The 19,319-nt window shown below is 42.6% G+C and overlaps 1 protein-coding gene across 2 annotated transcripts in view; it reads right to left on the bottom strand.

Moving 5' to 3' along the window:
* LOC129187880 (uncharacterized) overlaps positions 1 to 19,097 on the bottom strand; it is a 30,328-nt gene extending 11,231 nt beyond the window's left edge. The window contains exons 1-3 of one of the 2 annotated variants that reach the window (XM_054787657.1): positions 18,834 to 19,097; positions 18,396 to 18,574; positions 206 to 4,116 (exon numbers count right to left, since the gene is read on the bottom strand). The gene's annotated coding sequence lies outside the window, so the exon portion shown is untranslated. Of the gene's footprint in view, positions 1 to 205; positions 7,563 to 18,395; positions 18,575 to 18,833 lie in introns of those variants that run through there. The other variant, XM_054787656.1, reaches the window with a different exon arrangement.
* Between the last annotated feature and the right edge of the window lie 222 nt (positions 19,098 to 19,319).

Raw genomic sequence — 19,319 nt, 5'->3', positions numbered from 1 at the left:
GTAAAGGTCACAAGTAGCTCAATAAGCTAGCAGTGTGAAGGTCATGAGTATGTAATGTAGCCCCAAGAGGACACAAGCCAGTGTCTTAGTGTCTTATTGTGGCAGTCCCAAGCCCGGATAAATACAGAGGGTTGTGTCAGGAAGGGCATCCGACGTAAAACTTTTGCCAAATCAAACATGCGAATCAAGTCTATGACTTCCATACCGGATCGGTCGAGGCCCGGGTTAACAACGACCGCCATCGGTGCTGTTGACCTGCAGGGTGCCGGTGGAAATTGGACTACTGTTGGTGGAAGAAGGAGAGGAGGAAAGTGTGTCCGTAGGAAGAGAGAGAAGAGGAACGCCAAGAGTATGGGACTGAGAGTCGGGACGTTGAATGTTGGAGCTATGACAGGAAAAGGTAGAGAGTTGGTCGACATGATGCAGAGAAGGAAGGTAGACATACTGTGTGTCCAGGAGACCAGGTGGAAAGGTAGCAAGGCTAGAAGTTTAGGAGCAGGGTTCAAGTTGTTCTATCATGGTGTAGACAGGAAGAGAAACAGAGTAGGGGTTATCTTGAAGGAGGAGTTTGTTAGCAATGTCCTGGAGGTAACAAGAGTGTCAGATTGAGTGATGAGTCTGAAGCTAGAAATGGAAGGTGTGATGGTCGATGTTGTTAGTGGGTATGCTCCACAGGTAGGATGTGAACTGGAGGAGAAGGAGACATTCTGGTTGGACTTGGATGAAGTGATGCAGAGCATACCTAGAAGAGAGAGAGTTGTCATTGGTGCAGACTTCAATGGACATGTTGGTGCAGGAAACAGAGGGGATGAGGAGGCCATGGGCAGGTTTGGTATCCAGGAGAGGAATGCAGAAGGACAGATGGTGGTTGACTTTGCAAAAAGGATGGAAATGGCTATAGTGAATACTTTCTTCCAGAAGAGGCAGGAACATAGGGTGACCTATAAGAGTGGAGGTAGGAGCACACAGCTAGACTACATCTTGTGTAGACGCTGTCATCTGAAGGAGATCAGTGACTGTAAAGTCCAGTTCAGTAGATGGGGGGTCTTGTGACTGGCGAAACATCCCGATCCAAAAATATGATCATTTTTTCTTTGCAATCAGCCACTTGTTGTTTAAGAAGCACATATTGTGCAGGTGTACCTAATGATGTGGTGCCAGTGCAGTTTGACATTGGATCTCATGACACAAACATCCCACATGATACAGCATATATTTGTATCAATAAAAGAAATACAACATGATGATATGATTGTGTTATTATTATATTGTACACAAAGTAACGTGTATATGTAAGTGTCATCTCTCCATGACTGGTGTAAGCGCCGTGTGGTCATGGACTACAGTATGTACCAACGCTTGTGGAGATGAATATACAGCATAGTGCCATTTCTAGGGGAACCTTCAACTATTCCAAAAAGTCCAAGTGATCCAGTCTTCCCAATGCCAATGCCAACAGGGATTACTGTATGGATGTTTTGTCCCGTGGAATAGATGCCATCATTTCTAAATAACGACATCATTTTTTTGTAAAGGGATACAAATGAGGGAAACCACATTCACCTTGCAGGGGGTAAGAACCTACCCCACATACATGACAATCCAGCCTCTAGCACCTCCTGCTGGCTTGCAGTGACTGAATCACCCCCCTGACGCTTTGGCTGCACCTAGAAACTCACTGGGGTTGAAAGTTTCCAAAGAAAATAGTTGTAACTTTCCAAGGAAATGCCTCGGTTAGGGTGGTGAATCCATTCCAAGTGGGGCTGAAGATGTTGTAGCAACATGTGTGGACGTTAACATCCCACTAGAAGAGTTAGCAGACTAATGGCCTGTGTGAGTGCACCTGAATTTAGGTGTGAAGCTTGGCTTGAACAAACGGCATAAACAGACCTTCCTCAACTGGAACAGGATACAGCTGGAACACCGTCATGTTCAAGGATACAGTTGGAACACCGTCATGTTCAAGGATACAGCTGGAACATCGTCATGTTCAAGGATACAGTTGGAACACCGTCATGTTCAAGGATACAGTTGGAACACCGTCATGTTCAAGGATACAGCTGGAACACCGTCATGTTCAAGGATACAGCTGGAACACCTTCATGTTCAAGGATACAGCTGGAACACCTTCATATTCAAGGATACAGTTGGAACACCGTCATATTCAAGGATACAGCTGGAACACCGTCATGTTGAAGGATACAGCTGGAACACCGTCATGTTCAAGGATACAGTTGGAACACCGTCATGTTCAAGGATACAGGTGAAACACCGTCATGTTCAAGGATACAGGTGGAACACGTCATGTTCAAGGATACAGGTGGAATACAGTCATGTTCTAGGCTACAGCTGGAACACCGTCATGTTCAAGGATACAGGTGGAACACCGTCATGTTCAAGGATACAGCTGGAACACCGTCATGTTGTAGGATACAGCTGGAACACCGTCATGTTCAAGGATACAGTTGGAACACCTTCATGTTCAAGGATACAGTTGGAACACCTTCATATTCAAGGATACAGTTGGAACACCTTCATATTCAAGGATACAGTTGGAACACCTTCATATTCAAGGATACAGTTGGAACACCTTCATATTCAAGGATACAGCTGGAACACCGTCATGTTGAAGGATACAGCTGGAACACCGTCATGTTGAAGGATACAGTTGGAACACCGTCATGTTCAAGGATACAGCTGGAACACCGTCATGTTCAAGGATACAGGTGGAACACCGTCATGTTCAAGAATACAGGTGGAACACAGTCATGTTCTAGGCTACAGCTGGAACACCGTCATGTTCAAGGATACAGGTGGAACACAGTCATGTTCAAGGATACAGGTGGAACACAGTCATGTTCTAGGCTACAGCTGGAACACCGTCATGTTCAAGGATACAGGTGGAACACCGTCATGTTCAAGGGTACAGCTGGAACACCGCCATGTTCAAGGATACAGCTGGAACACCGTCATGTTCAAGGATACAGCTGGAACACCGTCATGTTCTAGGATACAGCTGGAACACCGTCATGTTCAAGGATACAGTTGGAACACCTTCATATTCAAGGATACAGCTGGAACACCTTCATGTTCAAGGATACAGTTGGAACACCTTCATATTCAAGGATACAGTTGGAACACCGTCATGTTCATTTCTCTGAAAACTACGGCTGTCAAACCATTCATGAATAAAATTCATCACAGTTGAAAATGACGCCCCGTCCAGACTGAAACGTTCCTGGGATTGGATCATTTGTGAAACACATCCGTGGGACACATACGCCAATCAGAACACAGAACACAATGGGCGGGTTCTCCCTTGCCAATCAGGACTGTGGTGGCTCTATATGTAGCCGGCTGACGAGGTGGAGGGATGACATCTACAGTCCAAGAAAGTCTATTCCAGAGTGCTGGAGAGTTGGGACCATCAGAAAGGCTGCAGATCAAAGTTTGGACATTTTTGGAGAGCTGCTGGAAACATGACATGTTCTTAGAGATGATTGGGCCTGAGCAGGTGTTTTACATGCATCGTGCAACACAGGAAGTGCAACACTAAGTTGGTCAGCACTATATTTGGTTTCTATTATTATTGTTCACATTTCAAAATTGCTTTTTTCCAACTACAGATGGTTGACAACGGCCAAGCTAGACATCCAGTAATTAGTGTTCCAATGAAGTAGGACACAAGTTCTTGTTGTTCATTCTTGTTGCACATGACTTACAGACACTTTGTCTCCAAGAGAGAAGCCTATTAGGAAGTATTGCGTAAAAAAAGCGGGATGCTCTTCATCATCCCATGTGTGTGCCTCACTGCTCCATGAGGAAAACTCTGGAATGATTGAGCACTTGAGGTCAGTGTGCACACGTTGCATGAATTAGGGCCTGAGTGGGCCACAAAGTGTCATCTAAACAAATACATACATTGGATGAAGAAGTATCTGAAGAGTTTGAAGGTTTTCCAGCGTGAAGCGCCTTTTTAAGGTCATGCCACCGCATTTGAAAAGGATTCAGGTCAGGACTCGGACTAGGCCCGGCATGCGGCGGCGTATCTTCTTGCACAACTGTCGTACGTCGCTGCAGGAGGTCTCCACTTTTTTGTTCCATGACCCTCAGGATCTTTGAAGAAGTTTCAAATAAAAGTTGATGAAAAGCCATGCTTTTAATATCCTGTAATGTTGGACATTTTCATGTTCACGTTGAGCCAATAAGTTACCAGGAAGGCTGACAAGTGTTGCTTGGAACACACCCTCCAGGCAACCATCCAGCCTTTCTGGGGGCCTGTCAGGTTTGTCTCCTAACCACTGTGGTTGTGTTCGGACCAATCGTCATATGGATAGAATTTCTATACGCCCAACTAACAATCCATGGTGTAGGTACTGTCTTTGATGTGCTTCACTTTGGCCTATCTGTTAGTGGGGTTACATTAGTGGCAACTGTGTCTGCATTTTTGAGGTTATTAGTCTGATCCCATACAAGCAGCCCTATGTCCATTATGAACATAATAGTTATCTATCACTTACAAAATACTTTGCTCTTATTACCGTCATTTCACAGAGAACCTTAGGAGTTCCGCCTCTACTAGGATTGGTGTCTTGTAATTTCTTCACTGACCGTCAGGTATTTTCAGACTCTAAATGTCTGCACCCACCTTATTGTCAGACCTTTGCTCACCTTTCCCGTCGGGGTTTCTCTGTTGAAAGGACCTTTTTACAATGTTTCAAATTAATCCATGTTGATCTTTCAGTTACTTTTAGGGCTGTTTGTGTTGTCAATGATACTTAGTAGGGACCTTCCCACTTGGGTAAATGCCAGTGCTTCTTTTTGATGAGGACCCAATCTCCTGGTTGAACTAACTGAATCTCCTGCTGGGAGACAGTAGAATCCTCAGCAAGTTGACATACAATATATTATTTTGCCTTTCCAACAAGCATATAGTCAGCGAGATTAGCGTCATCATCAGCTTCCCATTGACTTTTGAAGTATGGTAATCTATATGGTCTTCCAAATAAAATTTCAAATGGTGTTAATCCATTTGAAGCAGTTATATTAATATATAATTTAACGAGATCAAGACTTTGTGTCCATGGTCTCCCTGTTTCCTCCATACACTTTTTGAGTCTATTTTTTATTGTTCCATTCATTCGTTCCACTAGTCCTGCGCTTTGAGGGTGGTAAGCACAATGATTTTTTAAGTTAATATGGAACATTGTTCCTATTTTTTGTATTATCCGGTTTACAAAATGAGAGCCATTGTCACTATAAATCGTGTCAGGTATACCATATCGTGGTATAATATCTTTCCGTAGTGCTTTTACCACTGTCAAGGCATCAGGATGCTTTGTTGGAAAGAGTTGTATCCATTTAGAAAATGCATCTATGATGACCAAACAAAATTTCTTTCCTTCGCTTTTGCTTAGCTCTATGAAGTCCATATGTATTACCTGGAAAGGATATTGCGGTGTTGGAAACCGACCGCGTCGCGGGCGTAAATTGCCTTTCGGATTGTGCTTTGTGCATGTTAGACAGGCTCTACAAACATTTTTTGAATATGAATTAAAGCCATAGGTTGTAAAATATTGATGTATCTGACTAACCATCCCTCCTGTTGAGACATGTGACACACCATGGCTCAAAATAGCCTCCCATCTATATACATTTTTGGAAAAATATGCTTCAAATTTTGGTCAACATAGAAGGCATTTTTAAGTGTAGCCCCTTTTGTTTTCCAAATTTTAATTTCAGACTACGAATTTGTTATTGCATGCCTTTGAGAACCTCATTATCTAGGTGGTGTTGTGGTGCTGTCAATACGGTCATTTAATTTCCAGCAGTAACTTTAGTCATGTTATCTGCAAATGCATTTCCTTTTGTGGTTTTATTAGTGCCCGTTGGTGTGTGCAGCACATTTACAAATTGCAAGTTTTAATGGTAATTAAACAGCATCTAATAACTCCTGTAACAGGTGCGCATCTGTATCTGGCTTGCCTGTCAATGTTACCGTGCCCCCGCTTCTCCAATATTGGGCAAATGTGTGCACAGTAGCATATGCATATTGGCTATCGGTGCATATAGTTACTGTTTTATCTTTCATTAACAGGCTTCCGTTAATGCAACTAATTCAGCTGCCTGAGTGTACTGAACTTGGCCATGCTAGCAGACATGGCTTGTGAATAAATAGTGGGGCTTTTACAATACCCTTGGGGTAACCTTGTATAGGTGTAACGTTTTCCTCCAAAGGTAAAAGCAAACCAGAATTGGCTTTCTTTATCTACTGGTACTGAAAAGAAAGCATTGCTTATATCCACTACTGTAAAATAAGTGGCATCAGGCCTTAACGAATTTAAAAGCGTATGTGGATCAGGTACACATGGTGCTCTTTGAATCACTGCATTGTTTACCGCCTGTAAGTCTTGCACCATTCTCCAGCCAACAGAAGGCGGAGCCTTCTTGACTGGAAAAATAGGAGTATGACATGGTGAATCTGGACATTCTATTATACCTTTTGCTTTTATTAAATCATCAATTACAGGCTTTATACCTTCGTATGCATCTGGTTTTAGAGCATATTGCCGTATACAAGGTCTATATTCTGTTTTTGCTCTAATGTGTACTGGTAATGCTCCTTTAATTTGACCTACATCAGATGGACCCTGTGACCACAATGTTTCAGGTATGGTTTTGAGCTGTTCTTCTTCCTCGTCTGTCAACACATACTGTCATTCTACAGGACTCTGAAGGTGTCGTCCTTCTTGTACTTGTACAGTCCAAAATATGGCTTTCCTTAGTAAACCTGTAATATCACTTCTGTCGACTCCTTCAGGTGTTTGCACCCAGTCAGTCGTTTGTTGTCCCAATTGTACTATTTCTGTTAAATCTTTCCATTTTTCACCTTTTGCCTTGTAGAGTGACACATGTGGTGTTTCCCACTGTCGATACAGCGTTTGTAGGTCTTTTAATTGAACTCCTGCTACCGCAGTAGTTGATCCATCTGAATAGATGTAACCAATGAGTACAACTCCTGGTGTTGCTCGCCAATTGTTTTTCATATTCTGGATTTGGCCCTAAAGTACCTCGGTAGTACAGAGTTATGTGTAAGTTGTCGCTAGTCATTGTGTCCTCAATATTTTGCAGTAACGCTTGTCCTTCCTGTAGATGATTGGTTCCCACACTCTGAGGTGGTTTGTTTGGTATGTCCAATGAATAATAGTAGGAAGGGAATTCTTCCGCTTTTACTACAAATGAGCCTTTTATTTCATGTTGCCTTTTAACAAGGCCCTGCTGAACAAGAAGAAGAGGGTCTTCAACTCGGGGGACAAGGAGGAGTTGTGCAGAGTCCAGAGGGAACTCCGGCACAAGATCAGGAAGGGGAAGAACTGCTACAGGAGGAAACTGGAGAAGCGGCTGGAGGAGAATAATGCCAGGGAAGTCTGGAGAGGCCTGCAGACCATCACAGGCCATGGTAAAGGAGTGGGGAGAGACCAAGCCAGTGGGGACAAGATCTGGGCAGATGAACTCAATCTGTTTTTTAACAGATTTGAGTCTGCCCTCCCTCCCTTCCCTACCAACTCACCACTCTTCACCCCCACATCCCCATCTCAGCCATCCTCTACTCCCCTCTCCATAACTGATGATCAGGTGAGAAGTCAGTTGAGGAAGATCAAGGCAAGGAAGGCCCCGGGACCGGACGGCATCAGCCCCAGAATCCTCAAGGACTGTGCTGACCAGCTCTGTGGAGTTCTCAGGCACTTGTTCAACCTCAGCCTGAGCCTGGAGAAAGTCCCGGCCCTGTGGAAGACCTCCTGTGTGGTCCCGATCCCAAAGACACCACGTCCCAAGGAGCCTAACCACTTCAGGCCTGTTGCCTTGACCTCTCACCTGATGAAGACCATGGAGAGGATTATCCTGCAGCACCTGCGACCCCTGGTGGGAACTCAGCTGGACCCCCTGCAGTTTGCTTACCGGCCTCGGATCGGAGTGGACGACGCAGTGATCTACCTGCTGCACAGATCACTGCTACACCTGGAGGACAGCGGGAGCGCTGTGAGGGTCATGTTTTTTGACTTCTCCAGTGCCTTCAACACCATCCAGCCGGCACTACTCAGAGTGAAGATGGAGAGTGTGAGAGTAGACCAACACCTGATTGCATGGGTTATAGACTACCTCACCAACAGACCACAGTATGTGAGGCTCCGTCACTGTGTGTCTGACATGGTACTCTGCAGCACAGGTGCCCCTCAGGGTACGGTGCTCTCCCCTTTCCTCTTCACCCTCTACACCTCGGACTTCACACACAACTCCACACAGTGTCACATCCAGAAGTTCTCCGACGACACAGCCATCGTTGGTTGTGTTTCAGAGGGGAATGATCTGGAATACAGGACGGTCATCAGGGACTTTGTCAGCTGGAGTGAGCTTAACCAGCTGCAGCTCAACACCAGCAAGACAAAGGAGATGATCATTAACTTCCAGAGGAAAACATCTCACTTTACACCGGTGAACATCCAGGGAGCGGACATAGAGTTGGTAGACAGCTACAAATTCCTGGGTGTTCACCTTAACAACAAGCTGGACTGGTCCGTCAACACCCACGCCCTCTACAAGAAGGGCCAGAGTCGCCTTCACCTGCTGAGGAGACTGAGGTCCTTTGGTGTGTGCAGGACTCTTTTACGGACCTTTTATGACTCTGTGGTGGCCTCAGCCATCTTCTATGCTGTGGGCTGCTGGAGAGGGGGCAGCACGGACAGGGACAGGAGCAGGATAAATAGACTGATCAGGCGAGCTAGCTCTGTCCTGGACGGTCCTCTGGACTCCGTGGAGGAAGTGGGGGAGAGAAGGATGTTGGCTAAGCTGACATCCATCATGAACAACACCTCTCACCCGCTACATGACACTGTTGTTTCCCTGAGCAGCTCCTTCAGCACCAGACTGTTACACCCACGGTGTAAGAAGGAGAGGTTCCGCAGGTCCTTCATACCAACCGCTGTCAGGCTCTACAACACCTGCACCACCTGAACCATGTTGTAGACACTATGCTTTCTTTACACTGTTCTCTTTACTTGTCTTGCTGCTGTAACAAGTAAATTTCCCCGCTGTGGGATAAATAAAGTACATACAATACAACAATGTTTCCATCACTAGTTGGAACTAAAGCCAGTCCCAGGGCTGACAAGCCATCTCTCCACAGCAGATTGACAGGACATTTTGGTACCAATAAAATGGGCAACTGACATGCCTTTCCATACTGTTTGTGGTACTACAAGTACTACCACAGCAGGATTTACAACTCTTGTAAATTGAGCTCCACTAAGTTTTTGTTCATTGACTCAGAAGTGTCCCTTTCTTCTGCTGTGGGAGCAGGCTGGCCTAGTCACACAGTGTATGATTTCTTGGTGTTTATTTACTTTTATTTTATTTATTTATTTATTTTTTAACAATTGCGTCCAATATGCCCTTCTTTTCCACAACACCAACAGCCTGACGCATTTTGTCTAAATTGTCCTCTTCCAAATCCTCCTGTTTAGTGCGTTACTTTGAAAGTATATTTGACCTTCCTCATTTATGAAGGTATCTTCATTTTTTAAGCCTAAGATTTTTCCTTTGTCATTTTCTTTCCCCATGTTTAACATATTCTTCTAGCATGCCTGTTGCAAAATGTATGCAATATTTGAAGAACCAATTTCTTATAGCGTCTTTTGAATTAGCGTGTAACGCATTTTTTAGCTGTTGTTATAACGACCCTGTGGGTCATCATTATCCCGTTAGCCACTTTGTTTTAAATACCGTTATCATTGTGGCTCTGTAATCATCAAATGTTTCATCTAGTTGTTGTTTAGTTCTACCTATGGCGGTGTCATCTGCTCTTTTTAGGAAACGTCGAGTGGTTCGGTTGATCAGGCCTTGCACTCGGTGTTCCAGTTCTCTGCTGTGTAATATCACTACACTGCTCCTCATATCGTGGTGGAGACACCAGCAAGAGAGGATCCAGTGAGGGTCTGCCTTGCTGTCTTTCTTCCCTACTTTACTCAGTCCTTTTAACATTTACTATCTTATTATCCTCTTCTCTATCTTTAACTTTCACTTCCTCAGTCCCTTCTCTCTTATTTTTAACTTCTCAACCTTCTGTTTCCACCTTTGCTGTTCCTTTTTTCTTTTCTTTTTACACACACGTTTCTTTTTTGTTTTTATTTTCTTTTTCTCTTTCTTCTCTTTTTTGAGCTATATTAAGCCAAAACTGTCTCTTCATATCCTTCTTTTTTCATCTTTTTATAATTATTTTCTTTATATCATTATTTTTCATCCACTAAAGTATCTAGTCCTGTCACGACACTATTTTTGGGGAATTTAATTGGCCATCATACCCGTATTTAGACACCCATTTATCCAGGTATTTTAACTTTGTTGAATCTTGTTTTTCAACGAATCGCCAGTCTTTACTCTGTAAGTTATCTTTATAGTTTGTTTTACTTTTTCCATTTCCCATTTTAATTCAATTTGGTCCCAGTTATGATGTTAATTCCTAGGGAATTCTAATAACTGGGTTTTTCTTTCTGTCAGTGAGGTGGTGAAAAATGATCTTATTGTGGTAATTCTCAAGCTTCTACCCCGGTGGGGGCGGAGAATTCTTGCCTCTGCTTCCACAACAAGTCACCACTTCCAATCTCACCGCTTTGGTATGAGATAAGTTTCTAGTGAAACTTAGTCTCCACTCACACTCACAAGCACACAACACGGAATGTAAATGCGCATAGGACTCCGCCATCCTGTTATTACCACGGAATTTGTCAGAATCCAGCATCCCTCTTTACCACGAAATTTATGGGAATCCGGTGTCCATCTTTACCACGGAATTTATCGGAATTCGGTGTCCTTCAATTACTTGCCATTGACTGGTATTCACAAGGTTTTACTCTAAGCAGGCCTAGCGGGCTTTTATTGACTCTGCTTGTCTTTTCTTAACACGTTTCACTCATTCTCTTTTAATCCCCCCTAAGGAAATATTACTCACCAAGTTGTCTTCCCTCTCCGAGGTATACCGTCAACCATCAGACTCCAGCCAGTGAGACGAGAGCCAGTCCCGGAAAGGGTTTGTTTGCCGTGGCCACGGTCTTTCTGGTTGTCGTTTCCTCAGCTGGAATCCTCAGGTGTCTTGGTATCTGGCTCGAAGGACCAAATTAATGTCAGGTTCAAGCAACCTAAAACATTCTAAACACAATAAGAAAGAAGAAAGAAGACAACGAGAGTGCTTTTACTCGCGAGGAGAACAGACAGAGATAACATTTATATACATTTCTCCAACAAAAAGCTGTTTGCCAGCCTTGTGGTCCTGGACTTCAAACTCCTGTAGCGTCTGCCTGACGGTAGGAGTGTGAATAATGAGTGTTGTGGATGTGTGCTGTCCTTGATGAGGTTGTGTGTTTGGGCAACAGGTGGGGTACACCCTGGACTGGTGTCCAGCCAATAGCAGGGCACATTTAGACAAACACTCACATTCATACCTATGGACAATTTCATCTCCAATGAAGCTAACATGCATGTTTTTGGAATGTGGGAGGAAACCGGAGTACCCAGAACCCCCCCCCCCCCCCCACCCCCACCCCCAACCACCCACCCACCCACCCACACACACACACACACACACACACACGGGGAGAACATGCAAACTCCACACAGAAATGCCCAAGGGAGAATCCAACCCAGGTCTTCCCATCTCCAGACTGTTCCTGTGTTGGCTAACATGCTAACCACTAGACCACCGTGCAGCATTTTAGCTCATATAGTAAGAAAAAAATAGGTTTTTTTCCAAGTCATAACATGATGAGAAACTAAATTTGGAAAATTAAAAGTTTTGGGGCTAAAGTTAAGAAGAAAGCTGAACAATTTGGAGAGATGAAGTGGAGGTGCACGTTTCTAGAACTACAGAACTTATTCCAAAGTGTCCACGTGGTAAAAAGCAGCATCCTTGCAACTAGCTGGGGTTTCAGCCATGTAGCCTTCAAATTAGTGTTCCCCAAACAACATCAGCGTGTGAAATGAGTAACGTAGCAGAAAACTTTAAAAAGGAATCCCAGCACCCCACCTGGGCCAGTCAGAACACATAGTCCTGTTTACATTACCTTGCTACATCCCCTTTGGAAAAGGACACCCCCCCACCTCAAAAGCGGATGGAGCCTCCTCACAGCTGCAGGACTGTCAACATCCCAGAATGGAGTGTATTCCACCCTGAGGACGTGAAGGAGGACAGCAGAGGTGACCTCATCACATCCACCGGCCAACGCCAGTCACATGTTGGCATGATGCGAGCCGTGTGCTCAACATGTCCGTGCACGAGCACACTGCTGAGACACATCATCCATAGACTCTCCCACACTAGCACTTCCCATCCAGGACTAGCAGGTCAACAGAGGATGCCATAGCCACAGTCCTTCACACCACCCTGACCCTCCTACGCCAGGCTTCTATTCAGCATCCAATGCCATCATCCCCAACAAAAGCCAACAAGGTGGGCCTGCCACGTTCAAGGACTTCCTCAGTCACCATCCAGAGACTCAAGTGGGGCCTCACCTCTCCTCAGCACTCAGCATCAACACCGGCTTTGCACCCTGTACACCAGATTCACCATGCGCAGAGTGCCCCCCACACCAGACTTCCAACCAGTCAGCTAGTAAAACATAAACGACATGGATGTCATGCCAACATGGAAGCAGCAAACACATAAGACTTTATACTGAGAATACGGCGGCCAATTCAGAGGTCACTGTACACAATACATACATGTGTTGTATGATCAATGTGTTCTATGAAAGCACTATTGCTAGCATATGTTAGCCAGAGGTCACTGTACACAATACATACACGTGTTGTATGATCAATGTGTACTATGAAAGCACTATTGCTAGCATATGTTAGCCAGAGGTCGCTGTACACAATACATACACGTGTTGTATGATCAATGTGTTCTATGAAAGCACTATTGCTAGCATATGTTAGCCAGAGGTCACTGTATACAATACATACATGTGTTGTATGATCAATGTGTTCTATGAAAGCACTATTGCTAGCATATGTTAGCCAGAGGTCACTGTACACAATACATACACGTGTTGTATGATCAATGTGTTCTATGAAAGCACTATTGCTAGCATATGTTAGCCAGAGGTCACTGTATACAATACATACACGTGTTGTATGATCAATGTGTTCTATGAAAGCACTATTGCTAGCATATGTTAGCCAGGGGTCACTGTATACAATACATACAGGTGTTGTATGATCAATGTGTTCTATGAAAGCACTATTGCTAGCATATGTTAGCCAGGGGTCACTGTATACAATACATACACGTGTTGTATGATCAATGTGTTCTATGAAAGCACTATTGCTAGCATATGTTAGCCAGGGGTCACTGTACACAATACATACATGTGTTGTATGATCAATGTGTTCTATGAAAGCACTATTGCTAGCATATGTTAGCCAGAGGTCACTGTATACAATACATACATGTGTTGTATGATCAATGTGTTCTATGAAAGCACTATTGCTAGCATATGTTAGCCAGAGGTCACTGTACACAATACATACATGTGTTATATGATCAATGTGTTCTATGAAAGCACTATTGCTAGCATATGTTAGCCAGAGGTCACTGTATACAATACATACATGTGTTGTATGATCAGTGTTCTATGAAAGCACTATTGCTAGCATATGTTAGCCAGAGGTCACTGTATACAATACATACACGTGTTGTATAATCAATGTGTTCTATGAAAGCACTATTGCTAGCATATGTTAGCCAGAGGTCACTGTATACAATACATACATGTGTTGTATGATCAATGTGTTCTATGAAAGCACTATTGCTAGCATATGTTAGCCAGAGGTCACTGTATACAATATATACATGTGTTGTATGATCAATGTGTTCTATGAAAGCACTATTGCTAGCATATGTTAGCCAGAGGTCACTGTATACAATACATACACGTGTTGTATGATCAATGTGTTCTATGAAAGCACTATTGCTAGCATATGTTAGCCAGTGGTCACTGTATACAATACATACATATGTTGTATGATCAATGTGTTCTATGAAAGCACTATTGCTAGCATATGTTAGCCAGAGGTCACTGTATACAATATATACATGTGTTGTATGATCAATGTGTTCTATGAAAGCACTATTGCTAGCATATGTTAGCCAGAGGTCACTGTATACAATACATACATGTGTTGTATGATCAATGTGTTCTATGAAACGTTTGTCTGTTGAAACAATGAGCAATCGTAAACGGAGCCATGTGTGAATTGTCAGTCAAGTTTTCATTCTTAATGGAGTTCATTTCAAAAGACTCTTTTACATATTTTATATGATTTTGTCCTGTTTTGTGTTCTATATTAGCTTGGCTAGATCACCCTGCTCCCTCATTATACTTCAGTCTTTACAATAAATACATTACATTCTTGTACTCATATTCATAATTCATTTCATGAATAAGTGATTTCAGTGTCTTGTATTTTCTATGCTACGATATGAAATACACAACTTCTTTAAATTTACCACACGTTAGGTGAATTTACACAAAGTATCACCGATACCAGCCTGAATTTGACTCCGTATCGGAGTGGAAACTAAATCAGCGGTTCCACGCAGGCGTGTGTTAAGTGAAAGAACAAAGAGCTGCTCGCACACACTGATCTGTATTATATATCTGGATAGACCATTGGTCAATGACTTGTGAAGCCACACGGCCGCCATATTGCTACTCACAAGAAACACTTGTCGGACTTATGTGAGAACTTGTGAGTTGTTAAGTGTGTTGCTAGTTTGTTAGCCACTCACACTAAATGCAAGGTTAGTCTTCACACTAACCTCGCACAACAGGTGTGCTTGAGGTTAGTCATAAGGACTCTATGATCATTTTTAAACATTCTATTGATATCATACCATACCTGAGTCATAAGGGCTTTACATGGGGGGCCGTGGGGGCTATGTAAACAAACAACCACCACTAGACTACTAAATCATTTGTGATTACTTGCAAATATAAAAAAATACGTTTTTTATGGGGAATTTCAAATGAACCCCCATATGGAGACAATGTTTATATATTACTACATACTGTATTATATCACATATTATTCCTGTGGTTTTTGTTCAAATATATTTCTATATCAGAAAAGAGCTTATTTCTATTTCATAACACAAACAAAAAAAATCTGCACTGTCTGCTAAGATGGCCTCTGTGGCTTCAGAGGCTAACAGAACATCTATATTTGACATTAAAAAGCGGGGAGATTCAACCTTGGTCCCTTAAAAACCATTTGATACGTTATTCTCTATCTTTTGGCTATATTAAATGTACTTTTTCCCCTTCCAATTCTCCTTGCCTTTGGGACAAAATTCTACTGTGCACCCTGGCTCAGCACTCCCCTATAGCAATGATAGTTTTACTCCTCTAGAAAGAGATTTTCATTTGAACTGCATATCCCATCCCTTTTTCCACTAAAATCCATGGTCATGATGCTTTACTTTTTATTCTTACTTTCATACAATTCACTATGCTCTCGTCTGTACAAAATATGAATCATAAAAGAGACAAGTTTTAAAATAATTTCACATTTTGATGATTATTTTGTTTGTGTTATGAAATAGAAATAAGCTCTTTTCTGATATAGAAATATATTTGAACAAAAATCACAGGAATAATATGTAATATAATATGTAGTAATATATAAACATTGTCTCCATATGGGGCATCATTTGAAATTCGGGTAAACAAATACAAAAAAAAAATGTATTTTTTTATATTTGCAAGCAACCACAAATGATTTAGTAGTCTAGTGGTGGTTGTTTGTTTACATATCCCCCACGGCCCCCCATGTACAGCCCTTATGACTCAGGTATGGTATGATATCCACAGAATGTTTAAAAATTATCATAGAGTCCTTATGACTAAGCTCAAGCACACCTGTTGTGCGAGGTTAGTGTGAAGACTAACCTTGCATTTAGTGTGAGTGGCTAACAAACTAGCAACACACTGAACAACTCACAAGTTCTCACATAAGTCATTGTCCGACAAGTGTTTCGTTGGAGTGCAATATAGCAGCCATGTGGCTTCACAAGTCATTGACCAATGGGATATCCAGATACAGTCAAACTTGTCTATAGCGGCCACTAGAAGGAGTTTGCAAAAGTGGCCGCTATCGACAGGTTGGCATCCAGTTTGAATGTTGACCAGTAGAGGGAAAAAAAAGAAAAAAAAGGGAAAATAATAATGTTGACCAGTAGAGGGCACTGCGGACTGCGGATAAAAGTTGTACAGCACTACTAGGCTTGTTATTATCATGGTTCATGGTTCATGGTTTTAATTCATCCTGAACATGCATGAGTCAAACAGTAGCACATCACATAGTACAATTCACAATTTTGCATGTCCAAAAAGGAGTAGGAAGAAGCAAAGCTTATTTAATCCTACCCCTCATCAGTTTCACATCAGTTGCAATACATTTATTCACCTCTTGTTCTTCCAAGTGTACTTTGTAGGTCTACATGACAATGTAGTGCAATCATAGCCAAGGTTTTTACTTACTAAAAGGAAGCTAGAGGCTTAATAATAACTGATAGAATATATCCACCACCCACAGAACAAAGCTGTGCTAGTAATGTCTTACGCTTGTTTTTTATATTTTACTTTTTATACGGCAGAGTGTCATTACAGCTTTAGTTCATCAGGAAGTGACGGGAAGTGACGATGGGCGTTCCGAGCAGGAGAGCTAGGCTCAGTGCTAGCTGTGAGTTTGGAGAGAGTTGGGAAGTGTGTTTATGTTGGCGTGGATGTAAAGTCCTGCAGTGTTCTCCGCTGTTAATAAAGCCATTAAAGTGCATCGGCGACGTGAGTCTCTCCTTCCCCACAACAAGCGGCATTACAGTATTGACCAGTGCACACCAGGAAATAAACGGTGTCATTTCTTACGGGCATTGGCTGGACAGCTATGTAGTGGGGCTTGTTTAACCTTTGCCTTGTGGGCAAGCAGGAAGGAGAGACGATGCTGAGAGATGTGTGTGTGTTCTGAGCTGCTGTCTGGTGGCCGCGTTCAATAAATAAAGTTGGCAGAAGCAACAGGAGAAGTTTCCTTCTTTGCTTCGGAGCTGAATAACACTGACAAGTTAACAGACTAGTAGCGAACGGAAAAGAAGACGGCTTTGTTTGTGTCGAATACAGAAGATGAGGACTTTGATGGATTTGTGGATGAGGATTGATGAAAAATAACGTGAGTACATTCTAAAATACTTCAATTAAGTACAACCCAACTCAGTTTTGCTCCCGTTGCCGAATGCATGCTAGCGTTTTTTTTATTGTAGCGTCGCTGGGAGCACGTCCTGTTCCCAGCATACTTTGCAGAAATGTTTTGGTGCAAATGCTCTTAAAGTTACATGTTTGACCAGGAAATAGCAAGCTCAAAAGAAGACAGCTTTTTTATGTGGAACAACTGACAGTTTGTGTGGATCTTGTGAATGATTGTGACTGAGCTAGGACTCAGTAATTAAAGTCTACACACGACGGCTTCATTGATTGAAAAACTAAACTTTTTCATGCATGAAGCTTCTACTTGAGTTGGTAATTTGGCCGCTATATGCGGTCAGATATTGACCAAGGGAGACAAAATGGGTGGCCGCTGGCCGCGTTGGACAGGTGACTGCTATACACAGGGTCTATAACATGTACATTTGCTGGGGGGGATTTTTCAGTGGCTGCTATAGGCAGGTGGCCGTTCTATAAAGGTGGCCGCTAAGACAGGTTTGACTGTATATTAGTACAGATCAAGTGTGCCAATGTAGTCTGCTACGTACGAGGTGCGAGTGCTAAGATGGCCTCTCATGCATGCGCTGTGGCGTCAGCGGCTTGCAGCGAGGTGTGATCCAGATTTTTTTTCGTACAGATCAGTGCTCGCACACCTCCCCCGTTTAGCACCCTGTCACTATGGAAACACGACTAGTTCTGCACGTGTACAAAATGTACGTCACTTCCTCCACTCGCCGAGTTTTACCACAGAGCCGATGAGACGTCACGTGCTGAGACATTATCTATTTATCAACATAAATGGGCAATAGCCATACTTTTAGAGCTTATGTCACATACTGCGCATTTGAGCACGTGGCAGCATGAAGCCCAACGCACGCACGCAAACACCAGCATGCCGAGTTGTGTCCCTCTGTGGAACATTAGCATTTATGACACACGACGTGCACAAGCAGCTTGGTGACTAAATAACAATATGCACCACATCCATTTGGATAACAAATATCACCTTTTTTGTCATGGACCTATTTACTACGGTTATCGGTTATCCTTGGTCCACTGCAGTTTTGCAGAAACAATGGATAATCCTACCAGTTGTAGTACCATGCACCGGTCAGCAGAGGGCTTGTTGCTCCTGAACTGGTCCTGGCGCATGCGCAGTTCATAGGTTCCGTGGGTGGCTCGCCATCTTTATCTCAAGCACATGTGCTCCTGCACATGTTCTCTTATGTCGATCTATCGCGATAGTTCTTCAACCCAATCTAATTGGCCTATCATAAACAACATGAAATATGCATAAATATATAAAATAAACCAGTGGGTAGTGTTACAATAAAGAACACGTCACTTTCCTCTCTTAATTAGTGCTCGTTAACAAGTGCTGTCGCCGAAATGAGGGAAGGAACAATACACTTGCAACAGTATAGTATGTTAACTATTGAAAATACACCAAAACTTCACCACAAAACATAACCACTATATTATCTCACATCACTTTCAAACAAAATAAAATACATTTCTTTCACTCACCAAGTCCCGTTCCAGAAAATAAAACATCTCCAAAACAGGAACACGGTGGAAAATCAAAAATACCTTCTTTGCACTTTCTTCAGACAACAAAAATAGTATTTAGACACGTTTTCATATTTTTCTGGAAAGTTTCCTGCTCTTCTCCTTCTGCTGCGCACTATGTGGTGACTGCGTAATGTTCTCCCTCCTCTGCACAGGAAATGGAGCTAGTCACATGGGTTAGTAGCAACGTACCCTTTCAAAATAAAAGTCCCATTTCCGTAATTCAAACGTAAATTACAATAACCAATGAATTTACATTCTTTTCATATTTTAACAGGTTTTAAACAACATAGATTATTACACATATTTACAGATTATATAACCATATTGTCTCATATTGTTTCTTCATACAAAGTATTTATTGCTGTTTTTATTAACAGGCTTTTACTTTTGAGCATCCAGTTAACCTGGGTTACACCTGGTTTTTGTACCATTTTGTGTTTT

The sequence above is a fragment of the Dunckerocampus dactyliophorus genome, chromosome 9, assembly GCF_027744805.1.
Source record: "Dunckerocampus dactyliophorus isolate RoL2022-P2 chromosome 9, RoL_Ddac_1.1, whole genome shotgun sequence".
Lineage (NCBI taxonomy): Eukaryota > Metazoa > Chordata > Actinopteri > Syngnathiformes > Syngnathidae > Dunckerocampus > Dunckerocampus dactyliophorus.
Note: the sequence above shows the minus strand (reverse complement) of the source record. Positions and strands in the feature narration are given on the sequence as shown.